Source organism: Nilaparvata lugens, chromosome 13 (assembly GCF_014356525.2).
Source record: "Nilaparvata lugens isolate BPH chromosome 13, ASM1435652v1, whole genome shotgun sequence".
NCBI classification, from domain to species: Eukaryota; Metazoa; Arthropoda; class Insecta; order Hemiptera; family Delphacidae; genus Nilaparvata; species Nilaparvata lugens.
In genome coordinates, this window is record NC_052516.1 from 24,013,647 (window position 1) to 24,027,365 (window position 13,719).

At 34.4% G+C, this 13,719-nt stretch overlaps 1 long non-coding RNA gene across 1 annotated transcript; it reads left to right on the forward strand.

The window, feature by feature from the left end:
* Positions 1 to 11,006: 11,006 nt before the first annotated feature.
* On the forward strand, positions 11,007 to 13,034 carry LOC111055627. The gene is made up of 2 exons (XR_002606385.2): positions 11,007 to 11,560; positions 12,852 to 13,034. It is a non-coding gene; the product is annotated as an uncharacterized LOC111055627 (long non-coding RNA).
* The last annotated feature ends 685 nt before the right edge of the window (positions 13,035 to 13,719 follow it).

A 13,719-nucleotide genomic window follows, 5' to 3' on the forward strand; every position in this document is an offset into this window, starting at 1 on the left:
TCCCTCTCACACTGTCTTTCTCTCTCTCTAGTAGATAGTTAGTGAGAAGGATATTTTGAATATTCTTTCCGAAGAATGGACATTGATATGTCCAAAGCTCCGCCAATTTATGTAGATGATTTACAATAACATTTATAGTTATTCCAGACCTTTTTTTATATCATATACAGTTCAGTAATTATTTTCTTAGTCTATATTATGTAAATTTATCTATAACTTTGCTGTATCGTAAGCTATTGTATATAAGTGTATAAGCCAGTATATATTGTAATCTACATAAATAAAGTACTCAATCAATCTTTCTCACTTGTAAAAAGGTATTCTCAGTAGTTTCTCAATGTAAAAAGTGTAAGGTACTCAGTGTAAGGTATTCTCAGTGTAAAAAGGTATTCTCTCCTAGTTGAATTGATGAAATTAACGTTTTGGTAGAGAGTTAGTGAGTGGGAAGGATATTTTGAATATTCTTTCCAAAGAATGGACATTGATATGTCCAAAGGTCCGCCAATTTATGTAGATGAATTACAATATTATCTTTAGTTATTCCAATTTGTTTTTTCATAATAATATACAGTTTAGTAATTATTTTTTTAGTCTATATAATATGTTGATTCATCTATAATTATTAAGCTGTATCGTAAGCTGTTATATATAAGTGTATAAGCCAGTATACATTGTAATCTACATGAATAAAGTACTCAATCAATCACTCTCTCTCCCTCTCTCTCTGTCTCCTTCAACATTTCTCAAACACAGTATTTCTCTCTCTCTCTCTCTCTCTCTCTCTCTCTCTCTAATTATTTCCAACTATATCATATTCACCTCAGTACTCTTCAATGTAGCAGTAGACTCAAAATACAACTTAATCATAGAGCTACGAACTCAGATGGAGAATCTATACACAAGTAAACATTTTTTAGATAAATATCATTTGAGACTATGGTAAAACTTTATTGGAGACTATGGTAAAAAAAGAAAAATGTTCATAAATGAATTGCTATAGGGTTCTCTTTGATATCAACAGATGAAACATCGATTCATGCTCCATCAGTCACTACTAAGATCAAAGAAATCATCGGAGAATTACAAAGATCAAAGTAATCGTTGGAAAATCACCATGATTCCCGAATTACGTATCGAACTCATACGCTCCTTTCCCGAGGAAATTGAGCTTCAATTTTTGAAGCCTCTCCCGAGCTAAATTATGCGGACGACTCTAATTTTCTGGAGCTTTTCTGACCAAAATGATGGAGCGAAAAAATGTCACAGAAGAGCTTTGACAAGTGCCGGCTTCCCGGTCCTTCCGCTAGAGCGCTCCTGTGCGCTGGCAAAATGCCAGAATTATATTCCAACTAACCCGAAGCCTCTCTGGGTCTCGCCCTTACTTTGAAACTGTGCACAGTTGGAGCCAAATTTTTGATGCTGGAGTGGAAGGGATTCAGTGCAAAACTTAAGTACTGTTTCTCCACTATATTTATTGATTAGTTATAACTTAAACTTTCTATTTGTGACGCCCACATAGCTTCAGGCTTGTGCTAGGATGAATTTGGTTTTTTTTCTCCTGAGAGTGATGTCCATATGAGGTCTAGGCTTGTGCGTAGGTAATGAGTCGGATGATAATGACAGATGAATATTGGATGTTTTTGAACAACGGATATTGGAAAGGACATAGGTAATAGAGTATTTAAATGGTGGAGGAATCTAGTGGGATATGTGAAAGCTGCATTAAAGTACAGAGGGGGAATTATAAATGAGTTCAATTACTGATTTATACCAGAAAAATAAGTTGTAGAATTGCGAATATCAATTCAGAATAGGAAATTGAGTATTATTTTGATTTCATGCTTTCGATAATATTATAACGCAAGCCTTGCCACATTGTTTGTTTGTTTGTATTGTTCATTGATTAATTAATTAATTGTGTAGGCTGTTCAAGATATTATAATTTATTGCTCGTTTTCTATTGATCACCAAAAGTTTACAGTGGTTATTGCTTTTTTTTCTCTCTCAACTTCGGCTGACGGCAGAAAATGCCAAGCTAAATAAATACGTTTCAAGTGGGATTTGAATTGAGATGATAATGCTCTGAGAGATCGGTGGATGACCTACAATATCATTAACTGAGTTCCAAACCACCGAAAAATGAGCTTCGAATCTGGACGTTTGAGAGAATCGTAAAATAAATATGAAACGGACTTCAAATATGAAAATATTTCATGTTATGAGACTATAATATTATACAATATTATAAGATATTGTGGAATTCACGTCCTTTCAGATTCAGAAATTTAACAACTACTGTTCAAGATTCATTCTGTTCTCAACATTAGTCGATTGGTATTGATTTAAGGTTCCGATTCTTGAACTTTAACAACATATTGCTCTCAGTAAACTCTAAAGGTGCGTACAGACTTTCGCTCTGCTCCGCAATCGAACGTCACTCGAGCAGATCGATTGATGATCGACCGGGGAGCAAGAGTGGAACGCAAGAAGAGCTAACATCTCCCATAACGTTTATGATCGGAACGATTGCGGAGCGAGTGCGGAGCGTGTTGGAGGCGCGGATATCTTTACGCACCTTTATAATTTGGGAGGACATCTTGAACCATCGGAGACCTTCTAATTTATCAGTAACAGCTTCATCATATGATTAACTGGAGGAGCTCTTACTCCAGATGTGAGCCGAACAGGGTATCCCATATTTAAATAGAAAGAAAAATAAAAAATCTCAGTGTCTTCTTTGAATTATTTGATCAGTGATTAGATAATTCGAAAAAGGGTACTGAGATTTGTTATTTTTCTCTCTTTCTATATTACAAGTAGCCCTATACAGGAAAGAGATATCCCATATTTATTTTTCCCACTAACATTGTAGGTGGACGGGAAATAATGTGTTTTGATTCTCAGTCTTTTCCTCTTTCAGGGAAATTCTCCCTCATTTCTCAGTGAAATTTTCTCTTTCGGATAGATAAGAGAAGGCTGAACTATTGCCTTCTGGATGCACAATAACTATATTTGTAGTGCCTTCATGATCATAATAATAATGGATAATACACGATGAATATAACAAGGAAGCTAAAACTGGGTCAGATTTCATGACCTTTCAAGAAATATGACATGCAATAGTCCAGACTTGGATCAGATAATCAGACCACCCTACTCAGTTCGAAGTTTTTATTAGATGCTTGAGAAGCTGAAAATATAGCGGAAATAATAGACTCTGTTCTGATAATTTTTCATGTTTATTTCCAAGAATATGCTCCGTCCTACGAATTGCTTCACTCTAGTTTTGAAAATTTCCTAGTGAAGACTTGAAACTTCTTTGAGTGCTTTCCTCGTATCTATGTCACTAACATCATATCATGTTATATCAAGCGAGCAATTTCTGTTATACTTGATGGTTATGTGGTTCTCTGGTTTTCAGGTTATGTGGTTATATGGGTATATATTAATTTATGATCAACGGATCTTGAAAACGACTCTAACGATTCTCACGAAATTTGGAACAAAGTAGGTCTATGATATGAAGATTCGATTGCACTAGGTCTCAACTCTCGGATAACTCGCTGGAGGACATTAAAAAGATAAATACGTCCTTGGGATAACAGCTGGAAATTTTGTCGTCTGTCGATATCGTAATGGAAGAGAGTGAACGAGTGCATGTGTATGTGATCATCCAGCTGATCACACGAGAAGAAAAATCCAGCAAGAGAAAACTCGATTATTTCTTAGAAAACATGTTCACTTCAGAAAGTCCAAAATAGTAACTAGATGCTGTTAGTGTGATATAGTACACAGTATATTAGAAAATATTGTTGCAAACATAGTAAATCGGAATCATAGTATATCTATTTGTAATTTATTGATGATGTGTTTGTTTTTCGAAGTGTGAATTAATTATTGTTATTTTGATGAGTGATAGTAGCTTAACCTAGATTTTGATTTGGACTGTAGTATAAATTTGAAAAGGGACAGTTCTGGGTATAAGCCTGTTGTGCCTCCTCATATAACTGTAAAAATAATTGTACGACTGAGAAAATGGATAAATATATATGAACTATAAATTCAACCTTTCGTTACAAATGTTCTATGCTTTTACACTCCAGAGCAAAGCTCGGTTCCCCGATATTAATATCGATAACAAAAGTAGGACTAAAGTAGTTTTACCAAAGTGTAGATTTCGAAATTCCACATCCGGATGTGGAATTATCTCATTTCTTTAAAAAGTGGACTCAAGTGCTTGTGTCAAATGATCAAGAAATGATTACATGATCAATTATTATACAAAACCACTAGAACCGTCTTAATGAATAATTTGAAATCTTCTATATATATTATATAGAAGCGAAATGGCACTCACTCACTCACTCACTCACCCACTCACTCGCAGAACTAAAAATCTACCGGACCAAAAACGTTCAAATGTGGTAGGTATGTTAAGTTGACCCTTTAGAGGCGCACTAAGAACGGATTTGGAAAAATTTCCAAAGGTACGCCCAAAATCTGCGTTTTTCCAGCGTTTTTTTTTTCTTTTTTTCAGATTTATTGAGAACAAATAAACAGGAATTGTTCAAATTCATTACAAAAGCTGAGCTAGGGTGTAATAATGTTGTGTTAGAAGGAATTTGAAATAACGCCAAAGATACGTCCAAAATCTGCGTTTTTCCAGCGTCTTTTAGCGTTTTCTCAGCTTTATCGAGAACAAATGGACAGAAAATGTTCAAATTTACTACAGAAGCTCAGCTAGGATGTAATAATGTTGGGTTAGAAGGAATTTGAAATAACGCTAAGTAACAGACAGGGTATATACAGACTAAATTCACTCAATTGATACGAACCTGATCGTATTACCATAGGGAAACAATAGCGTAAGTAGATATCCCATGGTATCATTTCGCAACTTTTACTGTCATCTCAAGCCGATTATTGTCGATTTTTACTGTTTTGACCGGGTAAGAGTGTATGAACGGCACAATATGAGAGACTACCAGCGTCATAAAACTTCATAGGAAAGAACTAAGTGGGCTATCAGCTTCAGATAACAGTAAAAGTTGTGACATAAACGCCCTATACCATGGGATATCTACTTACGCTATTGTTTCTCTATGACAATAGCTTTAGTTGATATCCAATGGTATAGGGCGTTTATGTCGCAACTTTTACTGTTATCTCAAGCCGATTACTGTCGATTATTGTCGATTTTTACTGTTTTGACCGGGTAAGAGTGTATGAACGGCACAATTTGAGAGACTACCAGCGTCATAAAGCTTCACGGGAAAGAACTACGTGGACTATCGGCTTGAGATAACAGTAAAAGTCGCGACATAAACGTCCTATACCATGGGATATCTACTTTCACTATTGTTATGGTATTACTATTGCTTTTCACGTATACTCTATTAGAATCACTCAAGTTGTATCACGCTGGGAATTATCTACAAAGGTTCAAAAATATCCAATCTTCAGCTCTTGTCAGAATATTTTCATCTACAATATCACGTTATATGTGCAAACATGCATGCTTGATCAGATCGGAGATGTGAATGAATTTGATTTATTCATTATTACTCGCACTTTTTCTCTCGTTTAATCCATTTTCCTCCATCATTTCTCTCTTTTTCTCTCTCCAAATCGTTGCACCATTGGCATGTTGGGTAAAATCCCGAACCTTGTTGAAAGACTTCTAACAATTAAGCCACTCCTATAAAATTTGCTGCCTGTTTATTTTCGGAGCGCTGGAAACAAATTTGAATTTCAAATGAGAATAACTGTTCTGCAGCAAGCCGCTCGTTGTTGTTTCTGTATCAGCAATTTTTTCCACCCCTCTTCATTTTTGTTCTCTTTATCTGTAACTTCTTTCCACTTAGCCTCCCCTTCACGATTTCCTCATCCACATGTCACTCTTCAAGAAGTAAGTCTTTCTTCTTCTCATCCGTCCGCCATCCTCCTCTTCCTATCCTGCTCCCTCTCTAACTCCTTCTCTTTCCACTTTGTTTTCCTTGTTCTTCTTCTTCCCCCTGTTCTCTTCCTGCTCCTCTCTCTCCATCTGCTCTTTCTCCTCCTTTTACTCAGTATCTTCCACCCTCTCTATCATCTCCTTCTCCTACTTCTTCCCCTTGTTTTCTTATCTTTCCCTTCTTATCTTCTCCTTCTCCTCATTATCATCCTTATCCTCCTTTGCCCACTTCTCCTCTTTCTCCCCCTTCTCCTCCATCACCCTATGGAAATGGCATATAATTTCTCTCTCCCCTCCTTCTTCGAACTATTCTGAAGCTCTACCCATTTTTTATACCTTTCTCCTTCTAACAACATTTCAATGAATCGAGTTACCATGAAAGCTGTACTGTGTGTGAGAGGGGGAGAGAGAGAGCGAGCAAGAAAGAGAGGCCAATCAACGTTGGGCAACAGAAATAATAATTCATGATTGAATAATAACGCTCCGCTCACTCTAGTAAGAAGCAACCTCTTATTGAATACAAGATTTTTCTCCCATCTTCTTCAGAGTATGTCCTGATAATCATATTTAAACTCTTCCTCGTTCCATTCAATCTTTAATGATATTTCTGAATAAAAACTGTAGAATATCTCCCATAGTATCGCTAGTTTATATTTATATTGCTGTCAAGAAAAGTTTATTTAACTGGTTAGTTGATATTGGAGTAAAAATTGTGAAAATTTAGTTAGACTGTAAATATTCAAACTATTCATTCCCTTTACTAGTTTTCCATTATTTTGTTTCAAATTAACTTTCCAATTATCATCCTTAATAGAACATTATCACTTATTATTACTAATTTTCATAATTATTTTGTTTGTAATATCAATTTTGACTAATTTCAATATAAGAAAAACTTTAATCCTATTATATCACTGAATGAACACCCAACAAGCAACTAATAATTTTATACTCCAACACATATAATTTAATGTGGGGTGTATTTTATAATATATTCATTGAATTATCTATGCCTATTAAACAATTTTCAATGCATGAAACTTGTTTGTTTCATTTGTATTAAATGTAGTATAGTATAGTATAGTATTCAAATTTGTATTTCAATTGTTTTGATGAATAAACTTTTTTTTGATTTGAAAACAAATTGGAGGACGAAAACAAACTTGTTATGAACTGAAAAGAAACAAATAGCCTGTTTTTTCGAATCTTTGTATTTTTTGTGCTAACCTCATAAATAAATAGAAAAATAAATGAAATTGTATGAAATTCAAATACTGGATAAAAAGACTACTTAATGACAAACCACAGAGGTTGGTTTGGAACAAATTTAGAATTGTTGATGATAATCGAGAAGGACAGAGCAAGAGGAAGATGAGGAAGGTAAATTGCATAGAGAAAGTGGAAAGGAAGAGAAATGTGAGAAGAAGTGGAAGAGAATAATATGAAGGCAATGAAAAAAGTAGAAGAAAGAGTAGGATAGAGAAGGAGAAAGCTAAATGTTAGAGAAAAATGAAAAGAAAACCTGGATTTAATGGAAAAAGAGAGAGTGAATGATGAAAAGATGTTTTTAATAGTAGAAGAAGAGAGTAAATTTGAAATAGAGTGGATGAATGATGAAAGAAGAATGTTTGAGAAAGTAAAAAAGTCTACTACGATTGGGCAATTGAATGAATCCATTGACAGAATTTTAAATTCCCCGCCCATTCAGAATAAATAATGTGAACGAGTTTGCCAAGATGAAACTGGATGTTTGATAGAATAAATAATAATTTCAGTTCGAGACCAAAGAGGATAAAAAAGAGAAAAAAAGCGAGAAGATAATTACGAAGGAGTTCTTCACAGATGCAAATTGCGAGGAGCCAATGTAATAAGTGCATTCTAAAACGGTCAAAGCTTTCCAGCTTTCTCAATGGACTTCTCAATTTTGTTTGCAATGAAATTTGCCTCCAAATCCATTCCAATTTGAGTCGTTAGTTATTTATTAGTACTTGAGAGATACTTTTAGACTGAATTCTAAGGGATAATGATAATTATTTATTTAGCAGTAATAGCTATTCATGTATTAATAGCGTAATGCGCGACTTTATCGCTCGCGCAAAACAGTTATCACGTGACGTGAAGTGAAGCGTGATAATTTTGCAAGAGTGATAAAAAAGCATTACACGCGAATTACAAAAAAAAAATTTCTACAACTGCACAAACCTGTTAAATTACTTATATCTGGCGGGGTTGATAATAATTCGTCTCCACTGATATCCATCATGGCTGCAGAACCGGTACAATTAGAAATTACCGACTTTTTAGGTTTAGATCTGACCTACTTTCAACGAGATGCTTATCATCAGCTGATAAGCGAGCGTAAAGAGAATCTACTGCGCATGCGCAGATGGTTGGCGAGCGAAAAAGTAGATTCTCCTCAAAAATAAGCTGTTTTACGAGGGGAATTGAGTTTGTGAATTCTTGTTTTACGCGTAGTTGTAGAAAAAGGTATTTGCGAGTTTGAAAATTTCGTTTTTTATGAAGAAGCAACTAAGGTATATTTACAGTTGTAAAGTTGCAATGCTTATTCATAAGATGGAAGGAATAATGGGGTATAATATATTACTCAATTGCTGGTAAATCCATACTAATTAAATGATAATTGTTTTGGTGCTGTCTGCCATTCTGGAGAGCCTAGCGCAGGCGACAGCTGAGGAATCTTTTTCAGGAGTCATGTAAAGTCACAGGTCTCAAGTGTCGGGCCTGTTCAACTTTTGTAAAGTTGAACAGGCCTCAACTGCTGCCTAACGCAGGCGACATTTCAGGCCTGTTTTTCAGGAGTCCTCTACCGTCGCTGGCCTCAAATGTCGCAGGACTCTCTGTCGTTTGCTTCGTTTGACATCGACACGAATTTTCCTGTTATAAATTCGACAAAACAATACCTTCACTCATTAGATATTCTTTATCAGATATGTTTGTCCTGTTATACTATATCATGAGCTAAGAAACATATATTAGGTAGTTGTTATGTCATGTCAAAGTATTAAATTATTAAAATTCAGGATTTTGTGTATTGTATTGGTATTTTATACTGATACATTACTGGTATTTCAAATTATGGTATTGGTATTTCAAAATTTTACTCGTTAAAATTTTTTTCGTAGGGCTTTGGTTACGGGAGAAGCATTTCCACTGTATTACATAAATTATAAGTTCTAGATGACGCCATATTCAATATGAATTGAATCAATATACAGTAGGATTCTGATCAACTAAACAATGGAACTATTGATTATTGTCTAACATCTCAATAAAAAAATTTATTCCCAGTATTGATATCAATCAAGAGTGCTGGTTGACGCATTATTGAATAGGAATTCAATCATGAATCAATAAGATTCAATCAACATTCAATATAAATATAATCAACTGTACAAGAGAACTAATAAATTCGCAGCCGTTCTGACAAAACAATAGAAGAATTCGTTACAGTATTGACATTAATCAAGAGTACTGGCTGATGCAACAGCCAATAGGAATTTGATCACAATTCAATAGGAATTCAATCAATATAATTCTAATCAACTGAACAATAGGACTTGTGAATTCGAAGCCTTTCTGACAAAACAATAGGAGAATTCGTTACAGTATTGACATTAATCAAGTGTGATGGCTGATGCAACATCCAATAGAAATTTGATTATAATTCAGTAGGAATTCAATCAATAGGATTTCAATCAACTGAACAATAGTACTAGTTAATTCGCAGCCTTTCTGGCAATACAATAGAAGAATTCGCTACAGTATTGACATTAATCAAGAGTGCTGGCTGATGCAACTACCAATAGGAATTTGATCATGTGATTCAATAAGAATTCAATCAATAGGGTTCCAATCAACTGAACAATAGTACTAGTTAATTCGCAGCCTTTCTGACAATACAATAGAAGAATTCGTTACAGTATTGACATTAATCAAGAGTCCTGGCTGATGCAACATTCAATATGAATCTGATCATAATTCAATAAGAATTCAATCAATAGGATTCTAATCAACTGAACAATAGTACTAGATAATTCACAGCCTTTTTGACATAACAATAGAAGAATTCGTTATAGTATTCACATTAATGAAGAGTCCTAGCTCGTGCAACATTCAATATGAATTTGATCATGATTCAATAAGAATTCAATCAATAGGATTCTAATCAACTGAACAATAGTACTTGTAATTTCGCAGTCTTTCTGCAAAACAATAGAAGAATTCGTTACAGTATTGACATTAATCAAGAGTCCTGGCTGACGCAACATTCAATATGAATTTGATCATATAATTCAATAAGAATTCAATCAATAGGATTCCAATCAACTGAACAATAGGACTTGTGAATTCGCAGCCTTTCTGGCAAAACAATAGAATAATTCGTTACAGTATTGACATTAATCAAGAGTCCTGGCTGACGCAAGATTCAATATGAATCTGATCATAATTCAATAGGAATTCAATCAATAGAATTCTAATCAACTGAACAATAGTACCAGTGAATTCACAGCCTTTCTGGCAAAACAATAGAAGAACTCGTTACAGTATTGACATTAATCAAGAGTCCTCGCTAACACATTATCCAATGGGAATTTGATTATAATTCAATAGGAATTCAATCAATAGGATTCCAATCAACTGAACAATAGCACTAGTTAATTCGCAGCCTTTCTGGCAAAACAATAGGAGAATTTGTTACAGTATTGACATTGATCAAGTGTCCTGGCAGATGCATATCCAATAGGAATTTGATCATATAATTCAAAAAGAATTCAATCAATAGGACTCCAATCAACTGAACTATAGAACTAGTTGATTCGCAGCCTTCCTGGAAAACAATAGAAGAATTCGTTACAGTATTGACACATTAATCAAGAGTCCTGGCTGACGCAAGATTCAATATGAATTCGATCATAATTCAATGAGAATTCAATCAATAGGATTCTAATCAACTGAACAATAGTACTAGATAATTCACAGCCTTTCTGACAAAACAATAGAAGAATTCGTTACAGTATTGACATAATTCAAGTGTCTTGGCTGATGCAACATCCAATAGGAATTTGATCATATAATTCAATAAGAATTCAATCAATAGGATTCTGATCAACTGAACAATAGTACTAGTTGATTCGCAGCTTTTCTGATAAAACAATTGAAGAATTCGATACAGTATTGACATTAATCAAGAGTGCTGGCTGATGCAACATCTAATAGGAATTTGATCATAATTCAATAGGAATTCAATCAATAGGATTCTAATCAACTGAACAATAGTACCAGTGGATTCACAGCCTTTCTGGCAAAACAATGGAAGAACTCGTTACAGTATTGACATTAAACAAGAGTCCTGGCTGACGCAACATTCAATATGAGTTTGATCATATTTGAATTGAGATTCAATAGGATTCTAATCAACTGAACAATAGAACTGATGATTATCCACAGCTCCTGCGACAATCCAGTAGTTGAATTTTGATATAAATACGGCCACCTCGACACTCAGCAAGTCAGAAGCTTCCGAGATCATCTTGCTGTTTCACAACATTGACAGATCTCCTCTCCATCACAACATTCAAGATGAAGGTATTCAGTAATTCATTCAAATACTCTCATTGTTTTGACTTTTGGGATAGTTATAATATTTAGGAATTATATTCAATTGATTTTGGTTTGAATTCTTTTTCAATTTGCTTTTCCAATGTCAATGTAATATGGTTAGATTTTAAAATACAATCAAGTTATCTGTACTCGACAATTTTTCAGTCTCATTCTTTAATAGTTATTTGTGCAACTGGTGCGCAAAGTGAAAGTTTGCTGCACCAAAAGAAATGTTTACGCATGAGCCGTAGGCGTGAGTGGAATGGTTTCTTGAGTGCAGCAGAGGAACTTTGCTAATGTATTTCACATTTAATTCTTCCTACAGTTACCATTGAATATGACAAGTGATTGATTATGAGTAAAATGATGGCTGAAATCCATCAAACATTTGTCTGTATAATTTTGTTATTAATAACAACTTTAATTTATTTTTAACTTGATAATCCACTTGAAAATTAATAATCGATAATTTATTCAAATCATAAATTGAATTAATCTACTTAATTTGAAAATTTGAATAATTGAGTGAATCTTATTTCTAAATAATTTTTCAACCAATCAATTCATGAATGGAAAAATATTATTTGAAATAATGAATAATTGATAAAATTCAAAATGTATAATTTAATGAGTTTTCATTTCAAAATCGGAAAAATATAGATAGAAGAAATTCGCATCAATGTCAACAGCTGATTGGGATGGCTGCAAGATAATATGCAAAGTATTAAGAGTATGCAAAGTAATACTTTGCGCACCAGAGTGGAAAAGTGATTATTTGCGTTCTGTAATCAGTGCAGGAATGGTCACTTTTCAAGGTAACTGTGGGAAAAATAATTTCCTTATGGGTTGGTAATATCATGGAGAAACGATAGCATAGATATCCCATGGTATAGGGCGTTTATGTCGCAAGTTATTCCAACCCGATAGTTCACATAGTTCTTTCCTAAGCAGCTGTGTGATGCTGGTATTCTCTCAAATTGTGCCGATCATACACCATCACCCCAATAAAACAGTAAAAATTGACAATAATCGACAGTAATCCGCTTGAGATAACAGTAAAAGTTGCGACATAAATTCCCTATACCATGGGATATCTACTTACGCTATTGTTTCTCTATGGTAATATCACCATTGTATTCGAAATTTATCAAAACTTTATCAAAATTTGTATCATCTCATTCAGAAAAATAATTGACTTTCCTTATCATTGAATCGAAAATGTATAAAAATTAGTAGCTTTGTATAAAGAGTGTTTGCCTATTTGCTTTTTTCACAGTTCCTCTACGTAGTTCTCGTAGCATCTGCGTTGGTTGTCATGATGATGTCTCCGGTTCTTGCCCTTCCCAAGCCCGGGGAAGTTGCTCTAAAAGGACGCAAATGATTTCTCATTTTTCAAATTTTTGTGTTTGTGTGTTCGATTATTGAAACAATGTAATGAAGGCGATTGCTACTTGTGAAATTGAAGTTTTTATTGATCCAACCCAAGTACCTCCTGTAATGTCACTTTTAGGAACACATAGAATATTATCAGGACCTCCTAAATACCGGACCTGATCATACAAACATTATCATTATTACCTAAACTCACAATGTTTTTATTTATTGTTTTATTAATTTTTCTATTGTGTGTATAAGTAGACCCCATGTTTTTAATGTTTTAATGCTCTATTCAAATTAACCTGCTGTGAGACAGAGTCTCTGAATAAAGCGTTTTGTTTGTCAATTTCACAAAAAAATCATACGAGTTAAAACGTTTCAAGAGTTCGGATTATGGGAGATTCTATGTGTTCCCAAGTCATAACATCATTCACGATCCTGCATGGAGTCAAAATCCCAGAGTCATTAAAAACGACCACCCCATCAATCATTTTCGAGAAGTTTGTATGGAATTTCAAACTTCATAAGAGCGCGACCGTTTCAATGCCTCCCTAATCCCATGTTATCCATGGTCACATTGTATCGTTCTCAATCCTTCCCCCCTCTCCGCAAAATCCTTCCCTCTCCATCACAATCATCACCCTCCCTTTTCACAATCCTGCCACCCCCTCCAACCAAATCCTTCCTCCCTTGAGTTAGTTTAGGGTGTTCACCCCAACCTACAAGCAACACTTTTCAAAAACAGCTTTTCGAAACGATTCAGAGGT